The sequence below is a fragment of the Gorilla gorilla genome, chromosome X (genome assembly GCF_029281585.2).
Source record: "Gorilla gorilla gorilla isolate KB3781 chromosome X, NHGRI_mGorGor1-v2.1_pri, whole genome shotgun sequence".
NCBI lineage: Eukaryota > Metazoa > Chordata > Mammalia > Primates > Hominidae > Gorilla > Gorilla gorilla.
Window position 1 is genome coordinate 19,280,075 of NC_073247.2, and position 13,700 is coordinate 19,293,774.

The following is a 13,700-nucleotide window of genomic DNA, read 5'->3' on the forward strand; positions in this document are numbered from 1 at the left end:
CTTGCACATAGATCTAAGATTTTGACAAAAACATGCATAAAGTAGATTTTTATTTTAAAAAATGTCACCTTGGGAAAGGCTTATTATAATTCAACAATATTACAATTGTTCTCAACCCTGTGTTTATTGGAATAAAAAAATCCCTCTATAGGAAAGATTAACATGTAAAATTAATAGTCATAGTAATGAGTAATAAATCCCTTTGAAATTCAGTGTTTCCAAATCTTTGTGTTCTCTAAATTGAAGGAATGGTCAATAGTGGTTCTCATGAGGAGGGGGATTGTTCAGGGAAGATTTGGCAGTGTGGAGGTACTTTTGGTCACCACAACTAGGAATATACTACTGACATCTAGTGGTAGAAGCCAGGAATGCAGCAAAACATCCTACAATGAATACACAGGACTGTCCTCCCTCCCCACCAGGAATTATCCAGCCCCCAATGTCAATAGTGCCAAAGGTGAGAGACCATTATATATGAATATGTAAATAAATAATAACAGAAAAATGGAGGAAACCTCCACTGATCCCATTAAGAGATTCATGTCAATGAATTTTATTGAAAAATGATCAGTGTTTATGTTTTAATCATATATAATTATATTTTAAATGCTGTATCTTATGTTGTTTTGATTAACTCTGTGATAATAATAAATGTATTAATAACACAAGCTACAGGAAAGTTTTTAAGCTCTTAGAGTCTTGTGGTTGCAAGAATTTTTGAAAAGTAAATATTTACAATTTGATGCAGTTTTGTTTTAGGTAAGTAAAATAAGTTATCAATAAAAGATTTTCAAACATCAAATAATATAACTTTAAGATAAAATTGTCTGAGGAGAGCAGAATAGAAATTAAACCTCAAGGAAAAAAACAAATGGTTGAAAATTCTCCCCTGTTAAAGAAGAGCATTTTTAGGGATTTTAATTAACTGTAACAGGTGTCAAACTGTTATGATAATTAGCTTACATCGGAAAGGTTTAAAAGCATGACGTTGCAGCTCTGTCTTTAAATATTTATATTTAGAATATGCTAGAAATTTCATTCTAAATTAGGATGTCAAATTGTAGATGTAACTAAAATGTGCCGGGAGATGCACAGGTTGGCAAGATTCTTTTAGAGAGTATTCAGGTAAAAATGTTTGAATACCACTGTTGTACAGAGCTGATCCAATTCCCTAAAATCGAACTCTCAGGAAGTTAAGGTTCCCCCTTTAGCCATAGGGGCCTGCAGACACGTGGGTGATAAATCCCTTCCCTTTTGAAGGTCATAAGCCCCTTTCTGTCTCTTGTAGCCTAAAAGCATTTTGAACATCAACTTTACAAATCCAAATAGTCATCATGATATTAAAAGCTTTTAAATAATAATTACAAAATTATTGGGTTAACTGAATAACATTTTCATGCAATGATATCAAAGCAAAAAGATTTTTGCATTGTCAGACTCAAAGAAGGATCCTTTTGTACGAAGAGAAATGATCCTATAACTGCTTTGTTGGATTCTTAATTTAAATATTCATTAAGTGAATTTAACATATACAGTTCATAATCCTCTTCCTTTGAGAAAGAAAAGAGGTCATTTATCTGAGACTAAGAGCTTTCCCTACTTAACAAAACCCAAGGGCTAGAAATCTGAAGATTTATTTCAAATTTTCTTAAGGGCAGTTGAATAATGTATAAGATATACAACACCAGATGGCAGTATTTCCATGTTCTAGGGCACACACACACACACACACACACACACACACACACACACATACAGAGACATATATATATCTATATACAAGTAGACAAAAAACGGTGTTTCTATAGTGACCAATATCGGGCAGGCAGACTTTAAAATCAGTATTGACAATAGGCACAGATATTTACATCAGAAATTTCTCTTTACACTTGAGATATGTGACTCATTTTTCCCATATAGTTCACTTAAAAACAGTTTATAATTATTATTTTTTTCTTATTTGCTAAGGCAGCAACACATAGGTAGGTAATCAGTATAAATATTGACAAACAATGAAAAGAAAAATGAGGGAAAAAATTACCGAAATTGCCAAGCTAGCATATAATATCAGCAAATTATGGCTTAATTTAAAGGTTTTCTTTCTTTAAACAACAAACTGTGTAGCTTTACCTGAGCCTAATATACTTACATGAAAGACTAATATATAGATAAGGAGATGTAGTCATATACAAATTACATGAAAAATGTACATACACGTTAAAGAGAGGAAAACAATTTTTCTTTTCACGTATATTCCATAATTGGTTGCAAAAATACAATTAGTTAACTTTTCAGAATTAACCTGAAAAAGTTTGTATCTGTGAAGCCAGTGAGATCTGTTACTTTGAAGTTGCATAAACTTTATAGGCTCTTAAAAAAAAAAAACACCTCAATATCTTATTCAATTGCTTCCTTTCTAAGAAAAGGAATTATTCACCCACCTGGTTCTCAGTACTAAAAGAGGAAACCAGCATGAAATTGCCTAATCTAGCACATATTAAGCATAATAGGTGTTTATTAAAACAATAATCATTGATTAGTTATTATTGCTTGTTAATTAGGATTATCTTTAAAATGAGGATGTGGTGTATGAATCACTCAAGAAGAAGACCAACCCTAAGGAAATTAGGAATTTTCTAGCTCCCAAGCCCCCCTCTTCCTATGCTTTGCTGCTCTGTCAGATGGAATATCAAGCCAATTACACCGTGGGTTTTTTTTTTTTTGCCAATTTTGTACCCACTATTACTCTCATCAAGATTAGATTTTATACATTACTATTAACTTAAAAGAAAAATACATTACTATTAACTTAAAAGAAAGTTTTCTTTTAACACATATATATTGATGCCTGTTGTATCCCATTTAGTTTACAAGGCAAACATATACATTTTATTCCATTGTGCTCATCTGACAATCCAAAAACAGAGGATTCGACTAGGAAGTTTTGTGACTTACGTCCCAGAGCAAATAAAGTGTAGATTCTGGGGGTTTCAGCAAAGGTCTGTCTCTTCCCTTGGTCCATGCACTCAGTAATGCTCCAGGCTACCCTGGACAAATCTTTCCTTGTTAGAAGAAACACAAACACCAGCAGAGCAGAGAAGTTTTGTAGAAGGCACACACCACGGCAGCAGTCAGGGGCCCTGAAAAAAAGCGACCATAATCCAATACACTCCCGCTCCTCTTCTGGGTTTCTCCATCCTACTCAGGCTTCAAATATGCATCTTTTCACTGTCCCTGGAGCATATTTTCAAATCATTTGGACAGATGGGTTGCTTAGGCTTTGAGTTCCCTATTTATTTGGGGTGTTCAGAAGGGAGTATTGGCGTGGAATTTACAGGCACTGATTTCTTCTAGCCCTTGTCATTACCATCATCGTCATCATCATCATCATCACCATCATCATCATCATCATCAAGATCTCAGATTAAGTGTTTCCTCCCTGTAAGTTTCTTCTCAATTTCTGACACTAACTCCAAAGACCGTGCATGTGCCAGACTGCCCTGATGATGGTTGTACAGAGTTGATCCAATTCCCTTAAAATGGACTCTCAGGCAATTCAGGTTCCTGCTTTAGCCATAGGGGCCTGCAGACACATGGGTGATAAATCCCTTCCCTTTTGAAGGCCATAAGCCCTTTTCTGTCTCTTGTAGCTGAAAAGCATTTTGAACACCAACTTTACAAATGCAAATAGTCATTCATGATATAAAAAGCTTTTAAATAATAATTTCAAAATTATTGGGCTAACTGAATAACATTTTCATGCAATGAGATCAAAGCAAAAAAATTTTGCAGTGTCAGACTTAAAGAAGGATCCTTTTGTATGAAGAGAAATGATCTTGTAACTGCTTTGTTGGATTCTTAATTCAAATATTCATTAATTGAATGTAACATATACGGTATTTAGAATCCTCTTCCTTTGAGAAACAAAAGAACACATTTATCTGAGACTAAGAGCTTTCCCTACTTAGCAAAACCCGAGGGCTAGAAATCTGAAGATTTATTTCAAATTTTCTCAAGGGCAGTTGAATAATGTTTAAGATATAACACCAGATGGCAGTATTTCCATGTTCTAGATCACACACACCACACACACACACACGTGTGTGTGTGTGTATATACATAAGCATATATATAATATATTTGTATATATATGCATATATATATAATATATTTGTGTATATATATATATATATATATATATATACACACAAGTAGACAAAAAACAGTGTTTCTATAGTGACCAATGTCGGGCAGGGAGACTTTAAAATCAGTATTGACAATAGACACAGATATTTACATCAGAAATTTATCTTTACACTTGAGATATGTGACTCATTTTTCCCATATAGTTCACTTAAAAAACAGTTCACAATTATTATTATTTTTCTTATTTACTGAAGCAGCAACACGTAGGTAGGTAACCCATATAAATATTGACAAACAATGAAAAGAAAAAATGAGCAAAATTTGGCGAAATTGCCAAACTAGCATATAATATCAGCAAATTATGGCTCAATTTAAAGGCTTTCTTTATTTAAATAAAAAACTATGTAGCTTTACCTGAGCCTAATATACTTACATGAATGACTAATATATACATAAGGACATGTAGTCATATACATATTACATGAAAAATGTACATACACTTTTAAGAAAGGAAAACAAATTTTCTTTTCATATATACTCCATAATTCGTTGCAAAAATACACTTAGTTAACTTTTCAGAATTAATCGGAAAAAGTTTGTATCTGTGAAGCCAGTGAGGTCTGTCACTTTGAAGTTGTAGAAACTTTATAGGCTCTTTAAAAAACCCTCAGTGCCTCATTCAATTGCTTCTTTTCTAAGAAAAGGTATAATTTCACCCACTTGGTTCTCAGTAGTAAAAGAGGAAGCCAGCATGAAATTGCCTAATCTGGCACATATGAAGCATAGTAGGTGCTTATTAAAAAATCATTGATTAGTTATTATTGCTTGTTAATTAAGATTATCTTAAAATGAGGATGTGGTGTATGAATCACTCAAGAAGAAGCCCAACCCTAAGGAAATTAGGAACTTTCTAGCTCCCAAGTCCCCTCTTCCTATGCTTTGCTGCTCCGTCAGATGGAGTATCAAGCCAATTACACCTTATTTTTTTGCCAATTTTGTACTGACTATTAGTCTCATCAAGATTAGATTTTACACATTACTATTAACTTAAAAGAAAAAAGTATTCTTTTAACACACATATATTGATGCCTGTTGTATCCCATTTCGTTTACAAAGCAAACATACACATTTTATTCCATTGTGCTTATCTGACAATCCAAAAACAGAGGATTTGACTACGAAGTTTTGTGATTTAGGTCCCAGAACAAGCAAAGTGTAGATTCTGGGGGTTTCAGCAAAGGTCTGTCTCTTCCCTTGGTCCATGCACTCAGTAATGCTCCAGGCTACCCTGGACAAATCTTTCCTTGTTAGAAGAAACACAAACACCAGCTGAGCAGAGAAGTTTTGTAGAAGGCACACCCCACTGCAGCAGTCAGGGGCCCTGAAAAGATGAGACCATAATCCAATACATCCACTCTCCTTTTCTGGGCTTCTCCATCCTACTCAGGCTTCAAACCTTCATCCTTTCACTGTCCCTGGAGCACATTCTCAATTCATTTGGACAGATGGGTTGGTTAGGCTTTGAGTTCCCTATTTATTTGGGGTGTTCAGAATGGAGTATTGGCGTGGAATTTACAGGCACTGATTTCTTCTAATCTTTGTCATCACCATTATCACCATCACCATCATCATCATCATCATCATCATCGTCATCATCACCATTGTCATCATCCCATCATTACCATCATTATCACCATCATCATCATCACCATCACCATTATCATCGTCATGAGGATCTCAGATTAAGTGTTCCCTCCATATAAGTCTCTTCCCAATTCTTGACACTAACTCCAAAGATCATGTATGTCTCAGACTGCCCTGGTGATGGCGCTGCAGATATTTAAACCCCAAAACTGGCCTTCAGCAGGCAGAGCCGACTCCTCCAGCCTTTGGAACACATGGTATGTTCCTTTAAATGCAGACTTGTTTGCTGAGCTCCCACAAGGCAGATCTCAGCGGCACTCACCCAAATGCCATCCTAGACAAAGGGTCATATTTTATCCCTTTTATCAGACTCTCAAGGAGTCTAGAGTCAGTCAAATAAAGCCAAGCTGGCTGCTTCCAATCAATGACCCAGAATCCCAGCACTTCCTCACCCACGGCACTGTTAGGAGCTTCAGATAAAAAGCCCACATCACTCCCCTCTGCTGCTACTCGGTTGTTAGGTGATGTTTTGTGGTTTCCTGCACCTGAGATAGTTTTGGTGTCCTAGTTAGTGTGTGGATTTTTGGATGAGCACATATAGAGCACGTGCTCGTGAGTACACACAGCCTATAATGACTGAGTTCTGAGATTGTTCTGTAGAGACCAGAGGGCCCAGCCAGTCCTTTCTGCTTCTGCTATTGAGAACTTCAGGAACTGCTTGCAGGACTGAGTGGAGAACTGATGGCCTCTCTGAGACCCTAATTCTGGACAAGGCATCATGTACTGACCGCAAGGAAGCTCTGGCCCTGGGCTGCAGGCAATGGATGTCTCCTCCAGACTTCCCTCTCCTTCCTATTTGACTTCTGTAGCTTTCAGGTACCTTTGCTATTTTCCCTTGGCCGCTTCCCATTCTCTTTATTTAAGTACATCTTAAAGGATTTATCGAAATCAATACAGTGTCAATGTATATACAATAAGAGAGTAAAAATATTTGGGGCGGACTGTAACTCCTGACACCATTTTATTTGACTTCGTTAGCATGATACTGGCAACCTGGCATTTGACAGCCTCCTTTAGAATGAATCACCTAAACACTTGTCAAACATTGACCTGAAAGTTGCCCAAACATTTGTCTAAACATTGCCAGATATTAGATTACGTGACAGGGGTCTCTGTTTCCCTTCCGAATTGTGCCATTAAACTGCCATTTGAACTGGAAAGTTCCAGTTCAGTGTCTCAGAAAATGTCTGTTTGCTGCCTACTTCAGGTTTAGCAGCACAGAATTAATTTGCTGTTGATAGTATTCCTTGGGGAAAGATGCTGTATAAGCGTATCGGCCATGTAATTCCAACGTGAGCTTATACCAAGTCTCAGATTCAAATAATGTTCTCTGTAAATAAGCTCTTTCTTGAGTTTGCCATTGTCTAGCCTTTAAATAAATTACTGGCATCATGTCTCCAGTTTGAATACATACAGTGCAACTAGAAGGACGTTTCTTCACTTTCATGCATCTTTGCAAGAAGTTCTCACCGTAACAAACTGTGTGGTCTGCGTCATTCCCAAAAATTCCTGGAGATTCCTTCTTATTTTGTCTCACATTTGATTCCCACTCTTCCCTTCATCACAAGAGGATGATAAAATGGAGAAAACATGATCTTAGAATTCAGAAACAAGTGCAAGCCATTATTAAAAGTGGAAACATATTTTTTAAAGAAACTGTATTGTTATGGAAATTTTCAAACCTAGCCCCACATAGAAAGGACAGGGTAAAAAACCTCCTGGTACTCTGCCCAGTGCATTCAGCATCAACATTTTTCATATGTCCTACCCATCTAGTTTTCCTTTAGTGGAGCATTTTATTTATTTATTTATTTATTTATTTATTTATTTATTTATTTATTTATTTATTTTTGAGACAGAGTCTTGCTCTGTCGCCCAGACTGGCATGCAGTGGCACAATCTCTGTTTCCTGCAACCTCTGCTTCCCAGGTTCAAGCGATTCTCCCACTTCAGCCTCCCAAGTAGCTGGGATTACAGGCACACAGCGCCATGCCCTGCTAATTTTTGGATTTTTAGCAGAGACAGGGTTTCACCATGTGGACCATGCTGGTCTCGAACTCCTGACCTCAGGTGATCTGCCTGCCTCGGCCTCTCAAAGTACTGGGACTACAGGTGTGAGCCACTGCGCCCAGGCCTAGTGGAGTATTTTAAAACAAATCTCAGAAATCAAGTGATCCACTGTCCCAATTTGTCCAGGACTATTCTGATCTTAGCACTGAAACTCCCACATCTCAGGAATCCCTTGGTTCTGGGATGGCAGCCACCCAAATCATTATTCATCTTTAATTTTTTTCACTGTCTATAATTAATAAGGGATTAAAAAACTCAATACCAATATCACATCAAACAAAATTAACAATTGTTTCTTAACATCACCTAATGCCAATCGTGTTCATTTTTTCTTGACTTTCAGCAAAAAATACAGTTTTTACAGTTAATTTGTTTTAATAAAAATTCATTTGGTGAAAACATCACCTAAATTTATTTTCATCGATAGCAGTTCCCCCTGCCTTTTTCTTTCTGTGTCATTTATTTCTGTAAGAATCTGAGTCATTTTTTTCTATAAAAATGTTCCACATTTTAAATTTTGCAGGTTATATTTTTGTGGTGATGTTTTACATACTTTTTTATAGAATAAATTGTCTATATATTTCCAATTACCTCTAGAAACTTGATTAGATACCAGGACAATTTGTTTTGGCATTCATACTTATTGGTAGTGCTAGGCACTTCTCATTGTATCCCAACAGGAAGAAGATTAATAATTACCAAGAAGACCTGTGGTTCTGCAGGGGTCACCCTGATGGAACTATTTCAAAGTTCTTTATCAACCTATCACCTAAAGATTTTAGCAGATTTTGGTGATCATTGCCTTGGTCTAAATAAATATATCATGACACCATAATATGTAATCATCAATATATCAATGACACCATAAAATAACATGGCAAGTACCCAAGTACAATTTTCTCTTTCAAATATTCATTCTTCACTTATTAGTATGATTCTTCTAAAACAAATACGGTTCCACCATTGACCATCAGGTTATCTTGCAGAAAAATCCAAACAAAAAAGTCAGGATAAATGTGTATTTTTTTAAAAAAATATTCATTTTCAGAGTAAATGGCTGGTACCCAAATAACTTCCAAAGATGACAAAGTTTTTTGGGGAGGCATACGGGTAGATAGCGGGAGAAGTAGCATTTTGAACTCTCTGGTGCCTGTTCTTTGATGCATTTCCATCATTCCCTTGGCTGCTGTACACAAGCAAATGTATTTGATGCTCTACCACAATTTCCTTAACAGATGTGCACATGGAAATTTGCAAGACAAATTTGCATTTGGCACAATATCTTTCTATTCTCCTCACCAGGTAACCTTTACCCATTTCAGGAGCAATCATGAAGACCATGACAAGCAAGAGGCAAAATTATTAAACAGGTAAGAGATACCTGCATACTTTTGTCTCAGCATTGTTATTATTCTTCCCAACCCTGGCCCCTTGACTTCCTGGAGGGTGACATTTATGTCCATTGCAATCATCTAGCCTTGCAATCACCAAACCACACATTATACTTCAAAAGCCCTCCTTCCTGATGCATCCCACCACTCTTTTCCTTTAAATTCTCCTTCTCCCATTTGCCTGAGATCTCGGCCCACAGGAGAAGAGCAGTATCATAAACTAATGCACAGTGAGCTAAGTGCTCCTAACCACGTAGCTCCAATATGTTCCATGTCTTCTTAATCCACTCAGCTAGTCCCAGAGTTTACATTTTAAAATAAATTAATCCTTGGATCCAAGGAAACATTGGTTTAATTGCACTTTTCTAGAATGTCTTGAGTTTATCTCCTTTGAGATTTTGTTCATGCTTTTCAAAACTCCTAGAATACCTCTCCCACTTTCAGCAATTCAATCCTTTCCCTCCCTTCAAATCTGTTCAAATTCTATCTCCTTTGTTATAACAGTCATATATCTTTGGAATTCATGGGATTACTATTATCAAATCTCTTGTAAAAATGCTTTTACACTTGTCATGAATGCTTATTTCCTATAATGTTGTTTAACCATTTTATGGACTTAAAGTAAGATTTTCCTACTAAATTGCGCACTTTGAGTGAAGGGATGGTGTGTTGTATTTTAAACATAGTACCTAGAAAGGTGTAAGAACAGCATCAATATCTGTATCAATAGTAAATTACTGGTAAGTGCTTTAGATGAGAATGGGGTCATCGGGGACAATTCCAAAACATTCTATTTACTACTAGGCTGATAAGTATTTACAATGCCTGTAGCTCAGCATGATATTTCCTTCAAATCATTCTACTATTGTTTAAAGTTTCTATTTTTCATCTCTACTACTAGAAAATCATGTATTTCTGTATAGATAATGTGGCTGGTGTATTTTAGAATACATGTAAGTCCCAGTATAACCTATGCTAGCCGACTTGACAGAGAACTTTTTCTAGACCACCAGCATGAGCCAAGTTTCAGTGAAATATTGATTCATTACCTTTCATACACTTTTAATATGAGACATAAACTGATATCTCCTTCTAGGAGCAATGTGGAAATATATGCCAAAAACCTCAAGACTGATGCTAACCTTAGTCCCAGCTATTCCACCTTTATGAAGTAATTCTAAGAAAACAATCAAAGGTATATACTACAAAGATAGATGCACATTAATTCGCATCACTGATATCTAAAACAGTAGAAAATTGGAAATGACCTGAATGTCTAAAAATAGGAAAATAAACCATGGTAGATATGTATAATGGAATAACTACTGAACCATTAAAATATTTTCTAAAGGAAAAGCTATAAAACAAAATTCACTATTAAGTAAAGGCAAAATGGTTTAGATGCAGTGACTAAAATGTATATGTAAAAAATTGGCCAGAATATCCTGAAACCTTAATAGTGGCTCTCTCTGAATGTGAGCATTATGGGCAATTTTTATTCTTTATGGTTTTCTACCTTATATTTTTATATGCTTTCCAAATTGGCTAAAATGAATAAATATTATTTTTAAACCCAAAAGGTGTTATCCTATAAAATATCTAAGCTACATGGCAGTTTTATGATAGCTATTTAAAAATATACCCATAATTATGACCCAGCAATTGCATTGCCAAGTACATACACAACAGAAATGCATACATACATCCACCAAAGCATGCACAAGGATATTCAGAACCTTTTGGGGTGGCGAAAATATTTTGGACCTAGATAAAGGTGACAGGTGAACAGTTTTGAATGTACTAAATGCCACTAAATTGTACACTTTACAATAAATACTTTCATGTTAAGTGAATTTCACTTCCAAAATTAAGTTTTTAAGGCATATTCAGAGTAGCACTATTTGTAATAGAGGAAAAAGGGGCAATAATCCAAATATCTTACAATAGCAGAATGGGCCAATAAATGGTGGTATAATGAAAACAACCGACTGCTGCAACAACAGTGAAAATCAAGGAACTACTTCTGCATCCAGGTGCATGAAAGAACCTCCACATTTACCACCAAGTGAAAGAAGGTATGAAAAGAACACACTATGATTTCATGCACATAAAATTCGGAAGAGATTCAAGTCACTTATAGTGTCAGAAGTCAGTTTCGTGGTTACCTGCAGGGAGGGAGGTAGTGACAAGGAGTAAGCATGGGGTGGGGGTCCCGTGTGGATGAGCATATTCTGTGGGCTTATCTCAATAGTGGTTGCGTACATACATTACCCATAGTGAGAATTCATCAAATTGCACCATTACATTTGCATTATTTAAACATCTTATTGATTTCATTTTTACCTGGCTGCCTGCAAATTCTCTAGCCCCTAGTGACCACCTTGCTGCTAAATTTCTTCTTCAGTTAATGAGATAATTCTCTCTCTTCAATTATAAACTTGGATTCTATTTTCATCATTTCCAAGTTTTGACATTCCACCCATTCACTCCACATGCATTGAATTCTAGTATGTTCTAGGTGCAAGGTGGGGTGATGGGGAGACAGAGGTGGTCTCAGCACTGGCAACCCAGAAAGATGACACATATTAGATAAAGTTTTTAACATCCATCTAGGTGTGGAACTTTTTCTAGAACATGCATGTTAAAATTTGCATATATTTTAAAGGGCTCAAAATCCCCCTGGAGACTCTTCCCCAGTTCAGATCAAGAGCCTGGCTTTATAGACAATGCTTCATAAGAATTCATCGACATTTGTCTCCTGTTTTTATTAGGTAATAAATGAATGTTTGCTTTTCTAAATAATTAAATTTACAAGTTCTTATAAGTTGGTATTTTAAGATCACTTTATTTGGCTATGGTGTTATATGATTATTCTCCCCTAAATTGGTAGCACATCTTCACACTTTCCGAAATTCAAGAATTCTTCTGAAAAGAAGTCCTATCAAGTGTCGTAATCTCTTTAAGTGCATTAGTTAAGAAGCTATCTTTAAAGACCCACACATTACATTGTACTTAATCAACACAGTGATTTTTGTCTGCTCAAGATAAAACTGATACCATTGTAATTAATTGTTTCCAAAATATTTTGACATGTATATTTTTCATTAGACTAAGATAACTAATAATAAGGCTGCTTGTTCATAGCTAAATTACACAGGCTAACAAAATTTAAAAATCAATTTCTAAATTCTTAATGCTATGCAGCCAAATATTTCGCTACATGGAAAATAGTTCCTGGCACTTGGATTTTGGTAACCAGTAAGGCTGATAAGAATGAAACTGGGCTGGGAGCGGTGGCTCACGCCTGTAATCTCAGTACTTTGGGACGCTGAGGAGGGCGGATCATCTGAAGTCAGGAGTTCAAGACCAGCCTGGCCAACATGGTGAAACCCCGTCTGTACTAAAAATACAAAAATTAGCCGGGCATGGTGGTGGGCCCCTGTAATCCCAGCTACTGGGGAGGCTGAGGCAGGAGAATTGCTTGAACCCGGGAGGGGGAGGCTGCAGTGAGCCAAGATTGCGCCATTGCACTCTAGCCTGGGCAACAAGAGTGAAACTCCATCTCAAAATAAATAAATAAATAAATTAATTAATTAATTAATTAATTAAATAAACGGATGATTAGTGCTGCAAAAGAACAAAGCCATATTTTAATTTGTAGTGCTAATTAAACCAAAGAAGTTTATACCAATTTCCCCAACCATGCAAAGAAAAAAGAAATATGAAGGAACTGTCTCATGGGAATAGGCAAAAAGGTGGCATGCTCTCACTTAATGTCATTCGAAATTGCAAAATAAAAACAAATAAAGAAACTGCAATTTAGGAGGTGCATTCACAAATTATATATATATCACGTGTGTGTGTGTATGTATATATACGTGTGTGTGTGTGTCTGTGTATGTATCTCTCTTTTTCCAAGAAATCTGATGTGCTCCCTTAGAAGACATCAACCATCCTCCATTCCAGGATGAGAAATACCTTCATAATCTTGTATAAATCAATCATTTTCCAGATTTTGTCTAGTTAAATGTTTTGTTTTTCATTTTCTTAAGAGTTTTCACATATCTTATGAGCATGGCCTTTGTGTTCCTGTCTTGTGCTAAGCGTGTACCACAAATTGCATCTGATTGTGCATCTTCTACCTTTCTTAGCAAGAAGTGCATTTAATCCTGTGCTTTTTAGGAAAATGGACACCTCATTCCTTTTCAGAGTTAAATAAATTGTATGCTCTAAGCTGCAGCAAGAGTATATCTATCTTCTAGGTGAAAAGATGCCCTGGCTGTGAAGAATTATCTAAGGCTTCTGGAATTTCAAAAGGTGAACTCTTTATTGCCCCATTTTATGCAAGATCCCTTCCCTACTTCCTTCAAAAAAAGTTCTATTCATTCA

The 13,700-nt window shown here is 36.0% G+C and overlaps 1 protein-coding gene across 1 annotated transcript in view; it reads right to left on the reverse strand.

Annotated features, from left to right (window-relative positions):
* Positions 1-13,700, reverse strand: part of FAM9A (family with sequence similarity 9 member A) — a 41,926-nt gene that overhangs the window by 23,240 nt on the left and 4,986 nt on the right. The gene's annotated exons all lie outside the window — the stretch shown is intronic.